Source organism: Phyllobates terribilis, unplaced genomic scaffold (assembly GCF_046119375.1).
Source record: "Phyllobates terribilis strain yellow unplaced genomic scaffold, ASM4611937v1 Scaffold_1__5_contigs__length_1240528914, whole genome shotgun sequence".
Lineage (NCBI taxonomy): Eukaryota > Metazoa > Chordata > Amphibia > Anura > Dendrobatidae > Phyllobates > Phyllobates terribilis.
The window spans coordinates 803900174-803920537 of record NW_027362761.1 but is presented as its reverse complement, the minus strand read 5'-3'; positions in this window follow the sequence as shown (position 1 = coordinate 803920537).

The window sequence follows — 20364 nt, the reverse complement described above, 5'->3', positions numbered from 1 at the left end:
CAGTATAGATGGATTAATAGAACAAGACCCACACACAGCTAGAAGCCCAATATTTTTTCAGAGGTAGATGCAGAAAAAAATATATTCAGTTTGCAACCTGATGGAGGTCAGTATAGATGGACTAATACAACAAGTCCCACACACAGCTAGAAGCCCAATATTTTTTCAGAGGTAGATGCAGAAAAAAATATATTCAGTTTGCAACCTGATGGAGGTCAGTATAGATGGACTAATACAACAAGTCCCACACACAGCTAGAAGCCCAATATTTTTTCAGAGGTAGATGCAGAAAAAAATATATTCAGTTTGCAACCTGATGGAGGTCAGTATAGATGGACTAATACAACAAGTCCCACACACAGCTAGAAGCCCAATATTTTTTCAGAGGTAGATGCAGAAAAAAATATATTCAGTTTGTAACCTGATGGAGGTCAGTATAGATGGACTAATACAACAAGTCCCGCACACAGCTAGAAGCCCAAATATTTTTTCAGAGGTACTGTAGATGCAGATAAAAATTATTTTTAATTTGCAACCTGATGGAGGTCAGTATAGATGGACTAATAGAGAAACTCCGACACACTACTAGAAGGCCAAATATTTTTTCAGAGCTAGATGCAGAAAAAAATTATATTCAGTTTGCAACCTGATGGAGGTCAGTATAGATGGATTAATAGAACAAGACCCACACACAGCTAGGAGCCCAATATTTTTTCAGAGGTAGATGCAGAAAAAAATATATTCAGTTTGCAACCTGATGGAGGTCAGTATAGATGGACTAATACAACAAGTCCCACACACAGCTAGAAGCCCAATATTTTTTCAGAGGTAGATGCAGAAAAAAATATATTCAGTTTGCAACCTGATGGAGGTCAGTATAGGTGGACTAATAGAACAAGTCCCACACACTGCTAGAAGGCCAAATATTTTTTCAGAGCTAGATGCAGAAAAAAATTATATTCAGTTTGCAACCTGATGGAGGTCAGTATAGATGGATTAATAGAACAAGACCCACAATCAGCTAGAAGCCCAATATTTTTTCAGAGGTAGATGCAGAAAAAAATATATTCAGTTTGCAACCTGATGGAGGTCAGTATAGATGGATTAATAGAACAAGACCCACACACAGCTAGAAGCCCAATATTTTTTCAGAGGTAGATGCAGAAAAAAATATATTCAGTTTGCAACCTGATGGAGGTCAGTATAGATGGACTAATACAACAAGTCCCACACACAGCTAGAAGCCCAATATTTTTTCAGAGGTAGATGCAGAAAAAAATATATTCAGTTTGCAACCTGATGGAGGTCAGTATAGATGGACTAATACAACAAGTCCCACACACAGCTAGAAGCCCAATATTTTTTCAGAGGTAGATGCAGAAAAAAATATATTCAGTTTGCAACCTGATGGAGGTCAGTATAGATGGACTAATACAACAAGTCCCACACACAGCTAGAAGCCCAATATTTTTTCAGAGGTAGATGCAGAAAAAAATATATTCAGTTTGTAACCTGATGGAGGTCAGTATAGATGGACTAATACAACAAGTCCCGCACACAGCTAGAAGCCCAAATATTTTTTCAGAGGTACTGTAGATGCAGATAAAAATTATTTTTAATTTGCAACCTGATGGAGGTCAGTATAGATGGACTAATAGAGAAACTCCGACACACTACTAGAAGGCCAAATATTTTTTCAGAGCTAGATGCAGAAAAAAATTATATTCAGTTTGCAACCTGATGGAGGTCAGTATAGATGGATTAATAGAACAAGACCCACACACAGCTAGGAGCCCAATATTTTTTCAGAGGTAGATGCAGAAAAAAATATATTCAGTTTGCAACCTGATGGAGGTCAGTATAGATGGACTAATACAACAAGTCCCACACACAGCTAGAAGCCCAATATTTTTTCAGAGGTAGATGCAGAAAAAAATATATTCAGTTTGCAACCTGATGGAGGTCAGTATAGGTGGACTAATAGAACAAGTCCCACACACTGCTAGAAGGCCAAATATTTTTTCAGAGCTAGATGCAGAAAAAAATTATATTCAGTTTGCAACCTGATGGAGGTCAGTATAGATGGATTAATAGAACAAGACCCACAATCAGCTAGAAGCCCAATATTTTTTCAGAGGTAGATGCAGAAAAAAATTATATTCAGTTTGCAACCTGATGGAGGTCAGTATAGATGGATTAATAGAACAAGACCCACACACAGCTAGAAGCCCAATATTTTTTCAGAGCTAGATGCAGAAAAAAATTATATTCAGTTTGCAACCTGATGGAGGTCAGTATAGATGGATTAATAGAACAAGACCCACACACAGCTAAAAGCCCAATATTTTTTCAGAGCTAGATGCAGAAAAAAATTAGATTCAGTTTGCAACCTGATGGAGGTCAGTATAGATGGACTAATAGAATGATGCTATGCCCAAAAGATTTTACTTCACTAGGTGCAGTAAAAAAAATTGGTATTCTATACACAGGTGGTATATCTTGCAACACAGATAGGCTACTCCACTGACTAACACACTCTGCAATAGGCCAAAAAGGATTAGCTTTGCTAGATTCAGCCAAATGCTGTGAAAAAAACTTGCACAGCACTGGCACAGACCTGCCTGGCAAAAACTGATAGGAACTGATGCAACCTAGTCCTGAAAAGGACTCCAATTACAATTAGTCTTTACTCCCACAACCTATCTATTTAAGAGCACAGACCTGCCTGATAAAAGTCGTAGGAAATGCTGTAACCTAGTCCTTAAAAGGACTGCAATCACAACTATTCCCTACTCCCAAGCTATCTGTATATTTTTGCGAAAATTGGCTTGAAATTAACAAGGTATAGCGCACACAGCAACAGCGGTGCCGTCTAACACGCAGCTGCAGCAGTGAGAAAATGGTGGCGACGGGGAAAATGGCTTGGTCTTATAGGGCAAGGACATGTGACATACACTGCCAATGACACATGCCCTTGCTTGTGTGAAAAAAAGCACTTCGCTCCGTGTGTGCGCTGCTGATAGGCTGACAGATTGCACCTCCCCACTGTAAATGCGGGAAAGAGAAAAAAAAATGGAGATCTTCATTGTTCCTGCAGAGATCCATCCCCTGCCCCTCCCCCCACCCCGCTGTACACTCAAACTGCGTATTAACATTAATTTTCATCATTACTGAGAAAAAATCCAGTTATGATTTTGGTGCACGAACAGTTATCGAACATAACCTCGAACAGCCGAATTTTTCTCAAATTGTTCGTGTTCGCCGAACGGCTCGAACACCGCCCAAAACAGCTCGAATTTGAGATTGGCGAACAGTTCGAGTAGAACAACGCTCATCTCTACTAATAACCGTGAAACATGCGGGGCAGGGACTCGAGCATGTCACTCGAGCACACGCAGTACATGGTGCATACCTGAGTACCTGATGCAAACTCAAGTAGCGAGCACTTGCGCTCAAGACTAATGACAACTTCTTCAACATGATGACCTAATGTCATCAAATTCTGTGTCGTACCTCTGGGTTCAAAATGTTCTCTATACCCCTTGATAAAATCCTTGAGGGGTCTAGTTTCCAAAATGGGGTCACCTGTGGGTGTTTCCACTGTTTAGGCACACAGGGGCCCTCCAAACGCGACATGGTGTCCGCTAACAAGTTGAATGGAAAATAGGCTCAAATTGTTAGCAGACACCATGTTGCGTTTGGAGAGCCCCTGTGTGCCTAAACATTGGAGCTCCCCCACAAGTGACCCCATTTTGGTAACTAGACCCCCCAAGGCACCTATCTAGATGCATAGTGAGCACTTGGAACCCCCAGGTGCTTCACAAATTGATTTGTAAAAATGAAAAAGTGGAGAAAAAAAATACTTTTTCATTTTTAAGAATCAATTTGTGAAGCACCTGGGGGTACCAAGTGCTCACTATGCATCTAGATAGGTGCCTTGGGGGTCTAGTTTCCAAAATGGGGTCACTTGTGGAGGAGCTCCAATGTTTAGACACACAGGGGCTCTCCAAACGCGACATGGTTCCAATTTGTTAGCAGACACCATGTCGCGTTTGGAGAGCTCCTGTGTGCCTAAACATTGGAGCTCCCCCACAAGTGACCCCATTTTGGAAACTAGACCCCCAAGGCACCTATCTAGATGCATAGTGAGCACAGTGTTTTTTCCCCACATATGGGGTATCTGCATGCCCAGGGGAAATTGCACAGCAAATTTTGGGGTCCATTTTTTCCTGTTACCCCTGAGAAAATAAAAAAAATTGGGTCTAAAGTAACATTTTTGTGAAAAAAGTTAAATGTTCATTTTTTTCTTCCACATTCCAAAAATTCCTGTGAAGCACCTGAAGGGTTAATAAAGTTCTTGAATGTGGTTTTGAGCACCTTGAGGGGTGCAGTTTTTAGAATGGTGTCACTTTTGGGTATTTTCTGTCATGAAGACCTCTCAAAGTGACTTCAAATGTGATGTGGTCCCTAGAAAAATGGTTTTGTAAATTTTGTTGGAAAAATGAGAAATTGCTGGTCAACTTTTAACCCTTATAGCTCCATAACAAAAAAAAATTTTGGTTCCAAAATTGTGCTGATGTAAACTAAACATGTGGGAAATGTTATTTATTAACTATTTTGTGTGACATATCTCTCTGATTTAAGGGCATAAAAATTAAAATTTTGAAAATTTCAAAATTTTCAAAATTTTTGCCAAATTTCTGTTTTTTTCACAAATAAACGCAAGTGATATCGAAGAAATTTTACCACTAACATGAAGTACAATATGTCATGAAAAAACAATCTCAGAATCAGGGGGATCCGTTGAAGCGTTCCAGAGTAATTACCTCATAAAGTGACAGTGGTCAGAATTGTAAAAATTGGCCTGGTCATTAACGTGCAAACCACCTTGGGTTGTAAAGGAGTTAAAAAATTTGGGGAAAAAAGCATTCATTACAAAATCTTCAGTTTTACTCAAATTAGTAGATGTAAAAATGAATACACCCCATTTCAAAAATGATTACATGTAGTATTCTGTATGACCTTCATTATTTTTAAGGACAGCACCAAATCTTCTAGGCATGGAAAGAAGATGTCGGCAACATATTGCAACATCTTTTTCCATTCTTCAAGAATTAGCTTTTTTAGAGCCTGAATGCTGGATGGAGAGTGATACTTAACTTGTATCTTCAGAATTCCCAATAGGTTTTTCGATTGGGCTTCAGACCAGGAGATATACTTGGCCACTGAATCACTTTCACCCTGTTCTTAAAAATGCAATGAATGTGTGCTTTGATCATTGTCATGTTGGAAAAGTGCATGCCTACCAAGGGCACGGAGTAAAGGAAGTATCTTTCAATACAGAGCAGACAGGGGCGTACATAGAAATCATGGGCCACCATAGCTGAATTTCTAATTGCTTCCCCCCTCCAGAAAAAAAATAATATTCGGCAGGGTCACAGAAGAGCATCTCTCAGTCATGGCCCATACCAGGGCTAACAATTCCAATTTGAATAAGCTTTAATTTTCAGGATTCCTCTCCATATCCCACAGGGATTGACTGGCATAGGTGATTACCTGCTCTTGTCCTTCTTGAATCTGGGCCAACACAGATCCCAGACTGTAGAGACTCCTGTCCGTGTATAACACAAATGGTTGAGAGAAGTCTGTGTAGGCCAAAATGGGAGCATTCGTCAATGCGAGCTTTAGTGTCTGGAAGGCCTCTTCCTGCCTCGGCCACCACTGGATCAGTCGGCCCTTGGGACCTCCTGCCATTTCCCTCAGTAGCTCATTCACAGGCACCGTAGTCTTCGTGAAATCCTTGGTGAACCTTCTGTAATACCTTGACAGACCCAGGAATGCTCTTAGCTCACACAACGTCATGGGTATAGGCCACTTCTGCAGGGCAGCCACTTTATCCTTTGCAGGGAGGATGAAAGCCGTCTTCGGTTGGTCCTGCTCGGCCATGGGAACCTGCCAGTAGCCACTGGCCAAATCGAGTAAGGGGGAGTATCTAGCTTTTCTTAAGGCCAATGTGGATTCTTCTATCCTCAGCTAACAGTATGAATCCCAAACCGCGCAGGTATTCAATAGTGTTGAGCGAGCAATAAAATGCTCGGGTGCTCGAAGCTCGGGCCGAGCACACAGTGATACTCGGGTGCTCGACCGGAGCAACGAGCCCAATGTTAGTCTATGGGAGACCCGAGCATTTTTGCGGCGGCACCCCCGGCAGTCTGTAGAAAGCCTAAAAAAAGCCCAAAACGATAGTGACAGTAATCAAATGACATGGGGACAGCATGGGGATCGCCCCAGGAAGCATTTCTGACCCCCAGGTCACTGCTGTCAACAACGTGGTCAGAGGTATTAAGCCACTTTTACGGGCTCACAATAAAACATTCAAAAATGAAACTGAAACTGTTTTCCTGTGAAATATGTTAGGGAACATCCTTTCCAGGGTAAAGACTTGTGTATAAGGTAAAATAAATAACCAAAAACAAAAATACTCCTCCACACCTTGGGCTATGTTCACAAGTAGCATTTTTTATGCGTTTTTGCACTTTTGTATTGCTTTCAACCGTGACAAATGCATTCACCAGGAAATGTCATTTTAACATTTTATAACCTTATCTGGCCATGTGCTGTGTGACACATGCATACAGTGCTGAAAAGACATGGGAACAGCATGGGGAAGACCCCTGGAAGCATCTCTGACACCCAGGTCACTGCCTAAAAGTGTGCCCATCAGAAGTGATCCTTGCCGCAGCAGAAGATAGAGACTTGCAACTATCCCCGGGCAAGTCCTTGTCCCAGGGCAGTGTTCAATTGTACCTCCCCCATTCCTTGCAATGCAAGCGCAAATATGCAGCCAACCACTCACCCACCCGCAGGCTGCAATACTATACTGCTAGCTTGCACTTGAAATGGGGCCTTTTAGTTTGGAGGAGGCCGAAGCTGGGCACTACCTCATGGCTGCGTCGGTGGCGAGGTCTCCATACTCAGTCCCCAGCCACCACTATTTGTCCCGGGAACCTTCCCCACACTTTTCTTAGCCTGGACAGCTTTAGGGCAGCATTGGCCAAGCCCACCAGACAACCAGACTCCTCCGGTGGGCCCTGCCTTCTACATCAGGGGAGTTGAGAGTGCCAAGGTGAGGAGCATGATGATGATGATAGAAGTTAGCATCTGCTTTGTTTTCTTGGAATGCAAGCGTAAGTGTGCAGCCTGCCACCCACCCACCCCCAGGCTGCAATACCATACTGCTAGCTTGCTTGCACTGGAAATGAGGCCTTTTAGGCTTGTGGCGGCAGACGCCGGCCACCATGTCATGGCTGCGTCGGAGGCCTGGTATCCATACTCAGTCCCCAGCCGCCCGGCCCCTATTTGTCCCGGTGCACCTTATGTACAAGCGCGCATACCAAAACATTACCTGTGCCCTCCCCAGTGCATAAAGTGGGAAGGACAGCCTAACCACAAACACGTGGACAAGTGAATGGGGCCAGGGATGGTCCATCTCACTGACGCCTTCACACTGGGTTAATATTGTGGAAGCCGGGACACAGTTGGACACTGGGATGCAACACGTCCTCCAGACATAGAGGATTGCGGGTCCTGGATCAATCAGGCTTCAACACAAAGTTCAAAAGTTAGACAGCAGCCGTGTTCGGCCTCCTACACAACGAGTAAATTATTCATGATCATGAGGCCATCCATCTCCTTAGCTTTCTGTTCCTTGGAATGCAAGCGCATGTATGTAGTAGCGGCTAGGCCTGAGGTGGTCAGCGTTTTGGCGCATATCCTCCGAGGATTGCTGGATGTTTTCCTGCTACTATCCCAGTTCTATGACTCCCGTTACAACAAAGCTTCAGGTGATGAATGATGGATGAGGTGGTAGCAAAGGAGAAAGAGCAGGAGGAACAGGGACCATTCACATCAATATCAGGCCAGTCAACCACACATGTCTTGTAGGATACGTTTCTGTACCAAAAGGAGCGGTTCGGCTACACAATTATAGGGCATACAGTGAGTGCAATGCCTACCAAAAATTTCGAGGCACTCCAATGCCCCTTGGAAGTGACATGAAGGTCAGAGGGCATTAACTAAACCATTTTTTTCATTTATAGCAACTGGGTCTCCTGTACACTGTTGCCCTAAGCAGTGAATGGAAGGCTTTCCAAAAATTATGAGGAACTGCAATGCCCCTTGAAACAGATGTGGATTACAGCGTACTAAAAACCTTCTAACCATTATTGGGGAGTGGGTCTCCCTTAGTGTTCGCCTATGTATTGAAAAGCAAAAGCTGACTAAAATTAGGAAGAAATGCAATGCCCGTTGGAAGAGTCGTGGAGGTTAGAGGTAATTAAAAACAACATTTCAATGCCCCTTGGAAGAGCTGTGGAGTTCAGAGTGGTTTAACAAGACGGTTTTAATGCCCCTTGGAAGAGACGTGGAGGTCACAGTAACTTAACAAGACGGTTTTAATGCCCCTTGGAAGAGACGTGGAGTTCAGAGTGGTTTAACAAGACTGTTTTAATGCCCCTTGGAAGAGACGTGAGGGTCACAATAGTTTAACAAGACGGTTTGAATGCCCCTTGGAAAAGTGGTGGAGGTCGCAGTAGCTTAACTAGATGGTTTGCATGCCCCTTGGAAGAGACGTGGAGGTTCCAGTAGCTTAACAAGACGATTTTAATGCCCCTCAGAAAAGTGGTGGAGGTCGCAGTAGCTTAACAAGACGCTTTTAATGCCCCTCAGAAGAGACGTGAAGGTCCCAGTAGCTTAACAAGACAGTTTTAATGCCCCTTGGAAAAGTGGTGGAGGTCACAGTAGCTTAACAAGACGGTTTTAATGCCCCTCGGAAAAGTGGTGGAGGTCGCAGTAGCTTAACAAGATGCTTTTAATGCCCCTCAGAAGAGACGTGGAGGTCCCAGTAGCTTAACAAGACGCTTTTAATGCCCCTTACAAGAGCCATACAGTACAGCATATTACAAACATTATTCCCAGTATTGGGGAGGGGGTCTCCCATAGTCTTTGCTTATGCCTTCCAAGCAAAAGCTGCCAAAAATTAGGACGGAGGAACTTGCAATGCCCCTTACAAGAGCCATGCAGTACAGCATATTACAAACATTATTCCCATTATTGGGGAGTGGGTCTCCCATAGTCTTTGCTTATGCCTTCCAAGCAAAAGCTGCCAAAAATTAGGATGGAGGAACTTGCAATGCCCCTTGCAAGAGCCATGCAGTACAGCATATTACAAACATTATTCCCATTATTGGGGAGTGGGTCTCCCATAGTCTTTGCTTATGCATTCCAAGCAAAAGCTGCCAAAAATTAGGAGGAAATGCAATGCCCATTCGAAGAGTCGTGGAGGTTAATTAAAAACAACATTTCAATGCCCCTTGGAAGAGCTGTGGAGTTCAAAGTGGTTTAACAAGACGCTTTTAATGCCTCTCAGAAGAGACGTGGGGGTCCCAGTAGCTTAACAAGACGGTTTGAATGCCCCTCGGAAAAGTGGTGGAGGTCGCAGTAGCTTAGCAAGACGCTTTTAATGCCCCTCAGAAGAGACGTGGAGGTCCCAGTAGCTTAACAAGATGGAATGAATGCCCCTTGAAAGAGACGTGGAGGTCCCAGTAGCTTAACAAGACGGTTTGAATGCCCCTTGGAAAAGTGGTGGAGGTCGCAGTAGCTTAACAAGACGGTTTGAATGCCCCTTGGAAGAGACGTGGAGGTCCCAGTAGCTTAACAAGATTGTTTGAATGCCCCTCGGAAGAGACGTGGAGGTCCCAGTAGCTTAACAAGACGGTTTGAAGGCCCCTTGGAAGAGACGTGGAGGTCCCAGTAGCTTAACAAGACGGTTTGAATGCCCCTTGGAAAAGTGGTGGAGGTCGCAGTACCTTAACAAGACGGTTTGAATGCTTGTTACAAGAGCCATACAGTACAGCATCTTAAAAATATTATTCCCATTATTGGGGAGTGGGTCTCCCACAGTCTTTGCTTATGCCTTCCAAGCAAAAGCTGACAAAAATAAGGACGGAGGAACTTTCAATAATGGCAACACGTACCACAGTCACCCTGGTGGTATAGTGGTGGTGGAAGCTGAGGATAAGGAGAAGAACATAAAACAGCTGAAATGAGGAAGCGTATACCCATGTGTGGGTGTGAAGCGGTGCATGTGAATACACCTCCCGAAATAACACAGTGGATTTGACTTTATGTTACTCTGCTGTCATTTGGTGGTGATGAGAAGTCTGGCCCAATCCAGCCCTTGTTCATTTTGATAAGACTGAGCTTGTCAGCATTGTCAGTTGACAGGTGAGTGCGCTTATCAGTTATAATTCCCCCAGCGGCATTAAAAACACGCTCCGATAACACGCTAGCGGCAGGGCAGGCCAGGACCTCCAAGGCGTACAGAGCGAGTTCATTCCAAGTGTCCAGCTTGGATACACAATAATTAAAAGGCACAGAGGAATCACGGAGGACACTGGTACGGTCGGCAAGGTACTCCCTCACCATCTTTTGAAACTTTCCACTCCTTGTGAGAGTACCCCACGCCTCAGGGTCTGTCCGAAGGGAGGTTCTGAGAAAACTGTCCCAGAATGTTGACAGTGTTCCCCTGCCTCTGCTGGATTGGAGTTGCATCTCTCTCACCTTGGTTGGGCAACAAACCGTGACCTCTGCCGCTAGTGTGTTCAGATGGGAATTTTTTTAACAGTTCTGCAGCAAGGGCCTTCTGGTACTGCCCCATTTTTGTAGACCTCTCCACCTCAGGAATAAGAGAGTGAAAGTTCTCCTTGTAGCGGGGGTCTAATAGTGTCACCAACCAGTAATGACTGTCACCCAACATTTTGACAACGCGAGGGTCACGGTTAAGGCAGCGTAACATAAAGTCAGCCATGCGTGCCAAACTGGTAATGGGTAAGACTTCCGTGTCCTCACCAAGATAACCACTGACCATGCTCTTCTCCTTCTTCTCCTCCTCCTCCCCCCTGTCCTCAGGCCACCCACGCTGAACCAACGGTATGACAGTTGTACAGGTACTACCGTCTACAGCGCATGATTCAAGCTCCTGTTCTTCCTCCTCCTCTCCCTCATTGTCCCCCAATGCACGTTGGGATGAGATGAGGCTGGGCTGTGTGTAATCGACCGCTACGGCTTCTTGATCCATCTCATCATACTCTGGCTGCAATGCCTCCTCTTTAATTCTCTGCAGAGAAGATTGCAAAAGACAGACAAGTGGAATGCTGACGCTAATGATGGCGTCATCGCCACTCACCATCTTGGTGGACTCCTCAAAGTTTGTCAAGATGGTACATATGTCAGACATCCAGGTCCACTCCTGAGGTCTTATGTGTGGAGTCTGACCTGAATATCGACGGCCTTGTTGCAGCTGGTACTCCATAACTGCTCTCTTCTGCTCACAAATCCTTTGCAACATGTGGAGGGTAGAGTCCCAACATGTGGGGACATCACACATCAGTCGGTGTGACGGAAGCTGCAAACGCTGCTGCAACACAGAAAGGGCGGCGGAAGCTGTAGCCGACTTGCTAAAATGAACTGACAGGCGGCGTACTTTCACGAGCAGATCTGGCAACTCGGGGTACGATTTAAGAAACCGCTGAACCACGAAGTTAAGCACATAAGCCAGGCATGGTACGTGTGTGATCTCGCCTCGCCTCAGAGCCGCCACCAGGTTACGGCCATTGTCACACATGACCATGCCTGGATGTAGGTTCAGCGGTCTCAGCCACAGATCTGCCTGCTCTTTCACAGCTGTCCACAACTCACAAGCAGTGTGAGGTTTCTCACCTAAGCTTATGAGTTTCAGCACAGCCTGTTGCCGCTTGGCGGAGGCAGTACTGCAGTGCTTCCAGCTTGTAACTGATGTGGTGATATATGAGATGGAGGCTGAACATGAGGAGGAGCAGGAGGATGATGCGCAGGAGCTGTACACTGTGGGGGCATCTCTGACTGACATAGGGCCCGCAATCCTCGGTGTGGGGAGGATGTGTTCCGTCCCAAGGTCCGACTGGGTCCCGGCTTCCACTATGTTTACCCAGTGTGCCGTCAGGGAGATGTACCATCCCTGGCCACAAGCACTTGTCCACGTGTCCGTTGTCAGGTGGACACTCCCAGTAAGTGCGTTGTTGAGGGCACGGCAGATGTTTTGGGACACGTGCTTGTGTAGTGCAGGGATGGCACACCGGGCAAAATAGTGTCGGTTGGGGACCGAGTACCGAGGGACGGCCACCGCCATAAGGTTGCGGAAGGATTCCATCTCCACCAGCCTAAAAGGCAGCATTTCCAACGCAAGCAGTCGTGAAATGTGCGAATTTAGGACTGTGGCCTGTGGGGCGTTGGCTGCGAATTTCCGCTTTCATTCAAAGGTCTGGGATATGGACAATTGAACGCTGCGGTGGGACGTGGACGTGGACGTTGATGCTGTTTCTTGAGAAACTGCCAGAACAAGTGAAGACTGAGAGGAGGGGGCATCTTTGCATGTAGTATGGACAGGGGATTGCCTTGTATACACAACATGGGGTTCTATTGCATGCACAACAGCAGAAGAAGCAGTGGTGACACCCGCTGACACTGGTCGTGGACCCTGGGGTTCACCCCACAAAGTCGGGTGCTTTGCTGCCATGTGCCTGATCATGCTGGTGGTGGTCAGGCTGGTAGTTTTGTCACCCCTGCTGATGCTGGCATGGCAGGTGGTACAAATGGCCTTTTTGGGGTTATCAGCAGAGTCTTTAAAAAAAATTCCAGACTCTGGAAGACCTACAGGTTGTACTGGCAACGTCCCTCATGTTGGTGTTACGAGGAGCTGTTGCCTGCCTTCTGTGTGCGGCCATCACACTGCTTCTTCCTGCCTGTTGGGGTACTCTGCCTCCCTCACCCTGTGTGCTGCTGGCTTCGCTCTGCATGTCCTCCTGCCACGTTGGGTCAGTTACTAGATCATCCACCACCTCCTCCTCTTCCACTTGCGCACCACGATCCTCCTCCTCACTTCCTGGCAATTGTGTCTCGTCATCGTCCACCTTTTGTGACAAATTGCCAGCGTCAACTTCCTGTGGCCGTGGCTGTTCAAATATTTGGGCATCGCTACATGGGATCTCCCCTTCCACCACTTCAAGCGGAGCAGGCTAGGGGCACAAATCTGGAAATGGACCAGTGAACAGCTCTTCAGAGTGTCTAAGTGTGGGATCAGTTGCTGTCTGACGACACTCGGCATGGTGGGAGGAAGGAGCATCAGGGTGAGGCGGAGTATGCGGTGGAGACTCACGGCTACTAAGAGTTGAACGTGTGGAAGACAGACCGGAGGTGGTGGTGCCCAGGTAACTGGAAGTATTATGTGCTATCCAATTAATAAACTGTTCACACTGATCAGTTCGCAATACTGGTGTTGTTCTGTGCTTCCCTAGTAATTCGGTCAAGAAGTGGGAGCGAGAAGATGTGGCTGTTGGTTGTGGCACATTTTCACCTTGGTGTTACGGATCCGGGTGGTGGAACCTCTGTGCCACGGTGCAAGGAGGGACCCAGAGGGGCGTAACTAAATATCAACTCAGACCGACCCTGGTCGTACGGCGGCTAATGACTCCGTGACCAGGGAGGGACCGAGCAGAGGGACCAGGTGCTACTCTGGGGACGACCATGTAAGAGAGCAGGTGGCTCCCACGGGTCAGCAGACTGGAACTGACCGGTATAGCGGATGGACACAACAAGCAGGCAGAAGTCTCTAGGTAGCAGATGGGTAGTCACGGCACGTGACAGCAGGAGCCTCCAGGTAGGCTATCAGGTGGTCACGGCAAGTGACGGCCAAGCAGGCAGAAGTCTCTAGGTTAGCAGGCGGGTGGTCACGGCACGAGACGGCAGAGCAGGCTGAAGTCTCTTAGGTTAGCAGACGGGTGGTCACGGCACGTGACGGCAGAGCAGGCTGAAGTCTCTAGGTTAGCAGACAGGTAGTCACGGCAAGTGACGGCAGAGCATCCAGGTAGGCTAACAGGTAACAGGCAGGTAACAGGCGAGTGCTCCCAGGTGAGCGGGCTAGCAGGCACGGCAGGTAGCAGGCAGGTAACTGGCAGGTGCTTCCTGGTAAGCAGGCGGACTTGCCCATAGACAGACTGGCGGGTAGAACGGAAGGCAGACTGTCGGGCTGGAGAGTAGTCAGACTGGCGGACTGGAACAGTAGTCAGGCTGGCAACTGGACCTGAGGGCTGAAGCAGAGGTAAGTATGCTGTGCTACAACTTTGCTCGGGCACCTCCATTTTGGAGGAGGTGCCTAATATATGGGAGGTCCTCCGGCTATTGGCCGGGGACTCCTTAGGACGGCGCGCGCGGCTCCTTTAAGAGAGAGGGAGCGCGCGCCCTAAGCACAGTGCCCGGGAAGCTGCGCGCGCCAGCAGCAGCAGGAAGAGGAGCGCAGGAGGACGCCGCGCGGGGAGGTGAGAGGGACGGCGTCTCTGCCTGGCAGGGGGCAGAGACGCCAATGCTACACTTGGTCACTGCCCGGTCCTCTGCACGCACCATCACCAGAGCGTCCAGTTCCACGTACCTTGCCACGCGCCTTGCCCATTGTAAAGGAAGTAAAATATCTTACACTCGCACTATCAATGGAAAAAGGGTAATAGAAAGTAGATTAGAACCGTGGAAGAGGAAAACCACAGTTCTATTTCTCTGGCCTACACCCGACTCTTTTAAACAATCTGAACAATCAGGGAGAAACTATTACTGGTTTTTTTTAACGGCAAAAAATGCCAATAGCAGGATAATAGAGATTTTTTACCATGGAACAGCAAAACCACAGTTATAATTTACTGGTGTATACCAGACTTTTTTAAATATATATATTTGCGGCTGAACAGTGAGCGACACACTCAAACTGGGTTTTTTTAGATACAAATGGCCCAAAAGTGGATAATACAGAGGTTTGGACCGTGGAACTGCTAAACCACACTTCTATTTCTCGGGCCTACACCAGACTATTTTCAACAGATATATTTGTGTCTGAAAAATCAGGGAGACACTATTAGTTTTTCTTTACGGCAAAAAATGCCAAAAGCAGGATAATACAGAGATTTGACCCGTGGAACTGCAAAACCACACTTCTATTTCTCGGGCCTACACCAGACTATTTTCAACAGATTTATTTGTGTCTGAACAATCAGGAGACACTATTACTCTTTTTCTTTACGGCAAAAAATGCCAAAAGCAGGATAATACAGAGATTTGACCCGTGGAACTGCAAAACCACACTTCTATTTCTCGGGCCTACACCAGACTATTTTCAACAGATATATTTGTGTCTGAAAAATCAGGGAGACACTATTAGTTTTTTTTTATGGCAAAAAATGCCAAAAGCAGGATAATACAGAGATTTGACCCGTGGAACTGCAAAACCACACTTCTATTTCTCGGGCCTACACCAGACTATTTTCAACAGATATATTTGTGTCTGAAAAATCAGGGAGACACTATTAGTTTTTTTTTTATGGCAAAAATTGCCAAAGCAGGATAATAGAGTTTTTACCGTGGAACAGCAAAACCACAGTTATAATTTACTGGTATATACCAGACTTTTTTAAATATATATATTTGCGGCTGAACAGTGAGTGACACACTCAAACAGTTTTTTTTTTAGATACAAATGGCCCAAAAGTGGATAATGCAGAGGTTTGAACCGTGGAACTGCAAAAACACACTTCTGTTTCTCTAGCCTACACCAGACTATTTTCGACAGATATATTTGTGTCTGAAAAATCAGAGACACAATTTTTTTTTTTTTTTTTTTGAGGGGGGGACACCAAAAGGTTAATAAGACGGGTATTTATACAGTGTGAAGGAGGAAAAAAAAAAGAGGATTTAGATGAAAAAAAAAGGATTTTTCCTGGCCCCAGAGACCTGGAGCTAAGTCCAGCAATTTCAGCAACAGGAGCACACAGGACTGTAATGCAGCGTTTGCTGGTATAACCACTGCGTCTCCTATACAGCCTGCCTGCCTGACATCTGGGATGGATATTAGTGCTGAGAAGGACTGTTTGTTTGATCTGGCAGCCTTTACAGACCCGACACCAACTAGTTTGCAGTATATATCTCTCCCTAAATCAGCAGCACTGTCCCTACACTGTCTGATCCCAGCCGTCTGTGTCCAAGATGGCGGCGCCCGGTTTTAAATACTCGAGGTGACGCTGTGTGGCCAGCCAATGTAATGCCCACAACCAACATGGCTGCGGCATTACAGTGACTGGCTGGCAATCCCTGCATGTTCATTGGCTCTGTAAAGAGCGCCAAACATGCAGGGCGGAGACCCGAGCTCCCGCCCGAGTAACCCGGAAATGCTCGGTGCTCGCTGAACATCCCGAGTAGCGTGATGCTCGGGCGACTACCGAGCAGTGTCGAGCATGCTCGCTCAACACTAATGTTTACCATAAAGACATCAGGCAGTCCTACCTTGGGTTCGACAAAATGCGCTCCAGAACAGCTACTCATGTGTTGCTGAAGCTCGGCCACCTCCAGAGACAATCCCTGCAGGCGTTGAGCCAAATCCTGGATGGAAACCATACAATCCCCGAATTTCTTTCCTTTTAGTTTTTTGGGCTGGACTTACTGTTTTGATCTGCAACATGTACTAAGGAAAGATAGGGGAAAGATGTCCCTACAGTAAGACTAAGCTGAATCCCTACGATGTAGCGGGCTGCCTGTTCCTAGTGAACAGACCCGCCTTAGTCCTCGGCTAGTCTGAACGAAGACCTATAGAATTAAGGGAGGGGTCCCAAAAAAAACTAAGGACTGGGACAAAAATGGGACACCTCCTAAACAGAGAAGTTGTTGCAGAACACAAAAAGACAAACTGACAAAAATGTACTAGAGGTCCCAGAGGACCAAGCGAACTTGACAAAGAAAGGCATCGAAGCACCAGGCTAGAGAAACAGTCAAACACTGAAGTCCAGCACAGCCACAAGGGCGGAGCTGGAATATAAAGGCAGATGGTCACGTGACCGCAAAAAACAAGATGAAAAAAACAAACAGGAGGGTTCTAACAGTGATAGCTAGACACATAGGATTGGTCAAGGGTGGGCTTTTTGAGGATGGGTGTGATCGAGGTATGTTTGAATCATGAGGGGAAGACACCAGTTGTTAGTGACGGGTTGAAGAGGTGGATTAGGCTGTGGATAAAGACTGCGTAAGGTTTGAAATGAGGTGGGATGGTATTGGGTCAAGTTCACAGGTGGTGAGATGTGATTTGGAGAGTAAAGAGGAAAGTGGATCTTCTGTGATGGCGGAGAAGTTGGTTTTGGAGGAGGAGAGTTGAGTAGTTATGAGGAGGGGCTGTGGGGACCTTAAGCAAAAGCTTTGCCTTACATTGCCTCATTCTTCAAGCAGAAGATTAATAAAGTCTTCAGCTGAGATGAGAGGAGAGGGAAGAGGAGCTGTTGGACAGAGGAGAGAATTGAAAGTACTGAATATTAGACATGAGCGGTGTTCGACTCGAACTGTTCGCCAATTTCAAATTCGAGCTGTTTTGGGCGGTGTTCGAGCCGTTCGGCGAACACGAACGATTTGAAAAAAATTCGGCTGTTCGAGGTTATATTCGATAACTGTTCGTGCACCAAAGTCATAACTGGATTTTTTCTCAGTAATGCTGAAAATTAATGTTAATACGCAGTTTGAGTGTACAGCGGGGCGGGGGAGGGGCAGGGGATGGATCTCTGCAGAAATAATGAAGATTTCCATTTATTTTTCTCTTATCCGCATTTACAGTGGGGCGAACTGCTTTTTTTCACACAAGCAAGGGCATGTGTCATTGGCAGTGTATGTCACATGTCCTTGCCCTATAAGACCCAGCCATTTTGCCCGTCGCCACCATTTTCTCACTGCTGCAGCTGCGTGTTAGACGGCACCACTGTTGCTGTATGCGCTATACTTTGTTAATTTCAAGCCAATTTTCGCACAAATCTACAGATAGCTTGGGAGTAGGGAAGAGTTGTGATTGCAGTCCTTTTAAGGACTAGGTTACTTCATTTCCTATGACTTTTATCAGGCAGGTCTGTGCTCTTAAATAGATAGGTTGGAAGTAAAGACTAATTGTAATTGCAGTCCTTTTCAGGGCTAGGTTACATCAGTTCCTATCATTTTTTGCCAGGCAGGTCTGTGCCAGTGCTGTGCAAGTTTTTTTCACAGCATTTGGCTAAATCTAGCAAAGCAAATCCTTTTTGGCCTATTGCAGAGTGTGTTAGTCAGTGGAGTAGCCTATCTGTGTTGCAAGCTACACCACCTGTGTATAGAATACAATTTTTTTTACTGCACCTAGTGAAGTAAAACCTTTTGGGCATAGCATCATTCTATTAGTCCATCTATACTAACCTCCACCAGGTTGCAAATTCAATATAATTTTTTTCTGCATCGAGCTCTGAAAAAATATTTAGGCTTCTAGCAGTGTGTGGGACTTGTTCTATTAGTCCATCTATACTAACCTCCATCAGGTTGCAAATTCAATATAATTTTTTTCTACATCTAGCTCTGAAAAAATATTTCGGCTTCTAGCAGTGTGTGGGACTTGTTCTATTAGTCCATCTATACTGACCTCCATCAGGTTGCAAACTCAATATAATTTTTTCTGCATCTAGCTCTGAAAAAATATTTTGGCTTCTAGCAGTGTGTGGGACTTGTTCTATTAGTCCATCTATACTGACCTCCATCAGGTTGCAAATTCAATATAATTTTTTTCTGCATCGAGCTCTGAAAAAATATTTCGGCTTCTAGCAGTGTGTGGGACTTGTTCTATTAGTCCATCTATACTGACCTCCATCAGGTTGCAAATTCAATATAATTTTTTTCTGCATCTAGCTCTGAAAAAGATTTCGGCTTCTAGCAGTGTGTGGGACTTGTTCTATTAGTCCATCTATACTAACCTCCATCAGGTTGCAAATTCAATATAATTTTTTTCTGCATCTAGCTCTGAAAAAAGATTTCAGCTTGTAGCGGTGTGTGGGACTTGTTCTATTAGTCCATCTATACTAACCTCCATCAGGTTGCAAATTCAATATTTTTTTTTTCTGCATCGAGCTCTGAAAAAATATTTCGGCTTCTAGCAGTGTGTGGGACTTGTTCTATTAGTCCATCTATACTAACCTCCATCAGGTTGCAAATTCAATATAATTTTTTTCTGCATCGAGCTCTGAAAAAATATTTCGGCTTCTAGCAGTATGTGGGGCTTGTTCTATTAGTCCATCTATACTAACCTCCACCAGGTTGCAAATTCAATATAATTTTTTTCTGCATCTAGCGCTGAAAAAATATTTCAGCTTGTAGCAGTGTGTGGGACTTGTTTATTAGTCCATCTATACTAACCTCCATCAGGTTGCAAATTCAGTATAATTTTTATCTGCATCTAACCCAGCCAATACTTTTGGGCTAATACCACAGTTTGGCCACTCAGCTCTGCTCGGTTTTCCCATCCATTGTTTTTTGTGCAATCAACTCCAGAGTTGTGAATTAGTTAACCACCAAAATGAGTGGGAAAAGGCCTGCTGCTGGTGGAAAGGGGAATAGGCATGTTGGGAAGGGAAAAAAAGGTTGTGTCCGTGGGGTAGGTGTTAAAGCAACAGTAACATCTGCAGAAGAAAGACTATCTTCCAGCCACACTAAAATGTCTACTTCTTTTAGCGGACAATGTGATAAGATCCCTTTCTTACGGCCACGCGAATCGCTACAAATTCCAGATGAGGCACAAAAACAGCAGTGCTTCAACGGATATCAAGTGCTCCTTTAAGTGGGCTCTCCTCCACATCAACTTCAACATCACAAATACTCCAGTCCTCAGAGGTGTCACCCCAATCGCTCTTGCTTCCTCACAGCTCCCAAGTCTCCAGCTGCCTGTCTGAGTATGGGGTAGAACAGATGGTTGAGTCTGCAGAGCTGTTTACTCATACTATAGCCTGGGAATCAGAGGTCAGCTCCAGAGCTTCTGTGAATCCAGACGAGGAAATGATCTGCACTGATGCCCAGAATCTTTATGAGTCGGATCCAGGACCAGACGCAGAAGGTTCTGACCATAATGTAGACCCTCGTTCCCAAACTGTAACTCCTGTTGGTGGAGACAATGAGGTAGATGATGATGAGACTCAAATAACTGATTGGAGCGACAACTTTAGTTTTTTGTCAGGGCAGGAACAGGTTGGCTCTGAGGACGACGGGTGTGATAACACACAGGGTGATGATGATGAGGTTGGAGATCCCACTTACTGTCAACGCACAGTCAGCCAAGAGATGAGGTCAGCAGAGGAGGTGGAGGAGGATGCTAGTGATGACGAGGTCAGGTTGCGCCTTCCTGGACAGAGACGTAGTACTGGAAGCACGTCAACAACTGCATCCTCAAACACAACTCTGCCTCTGACC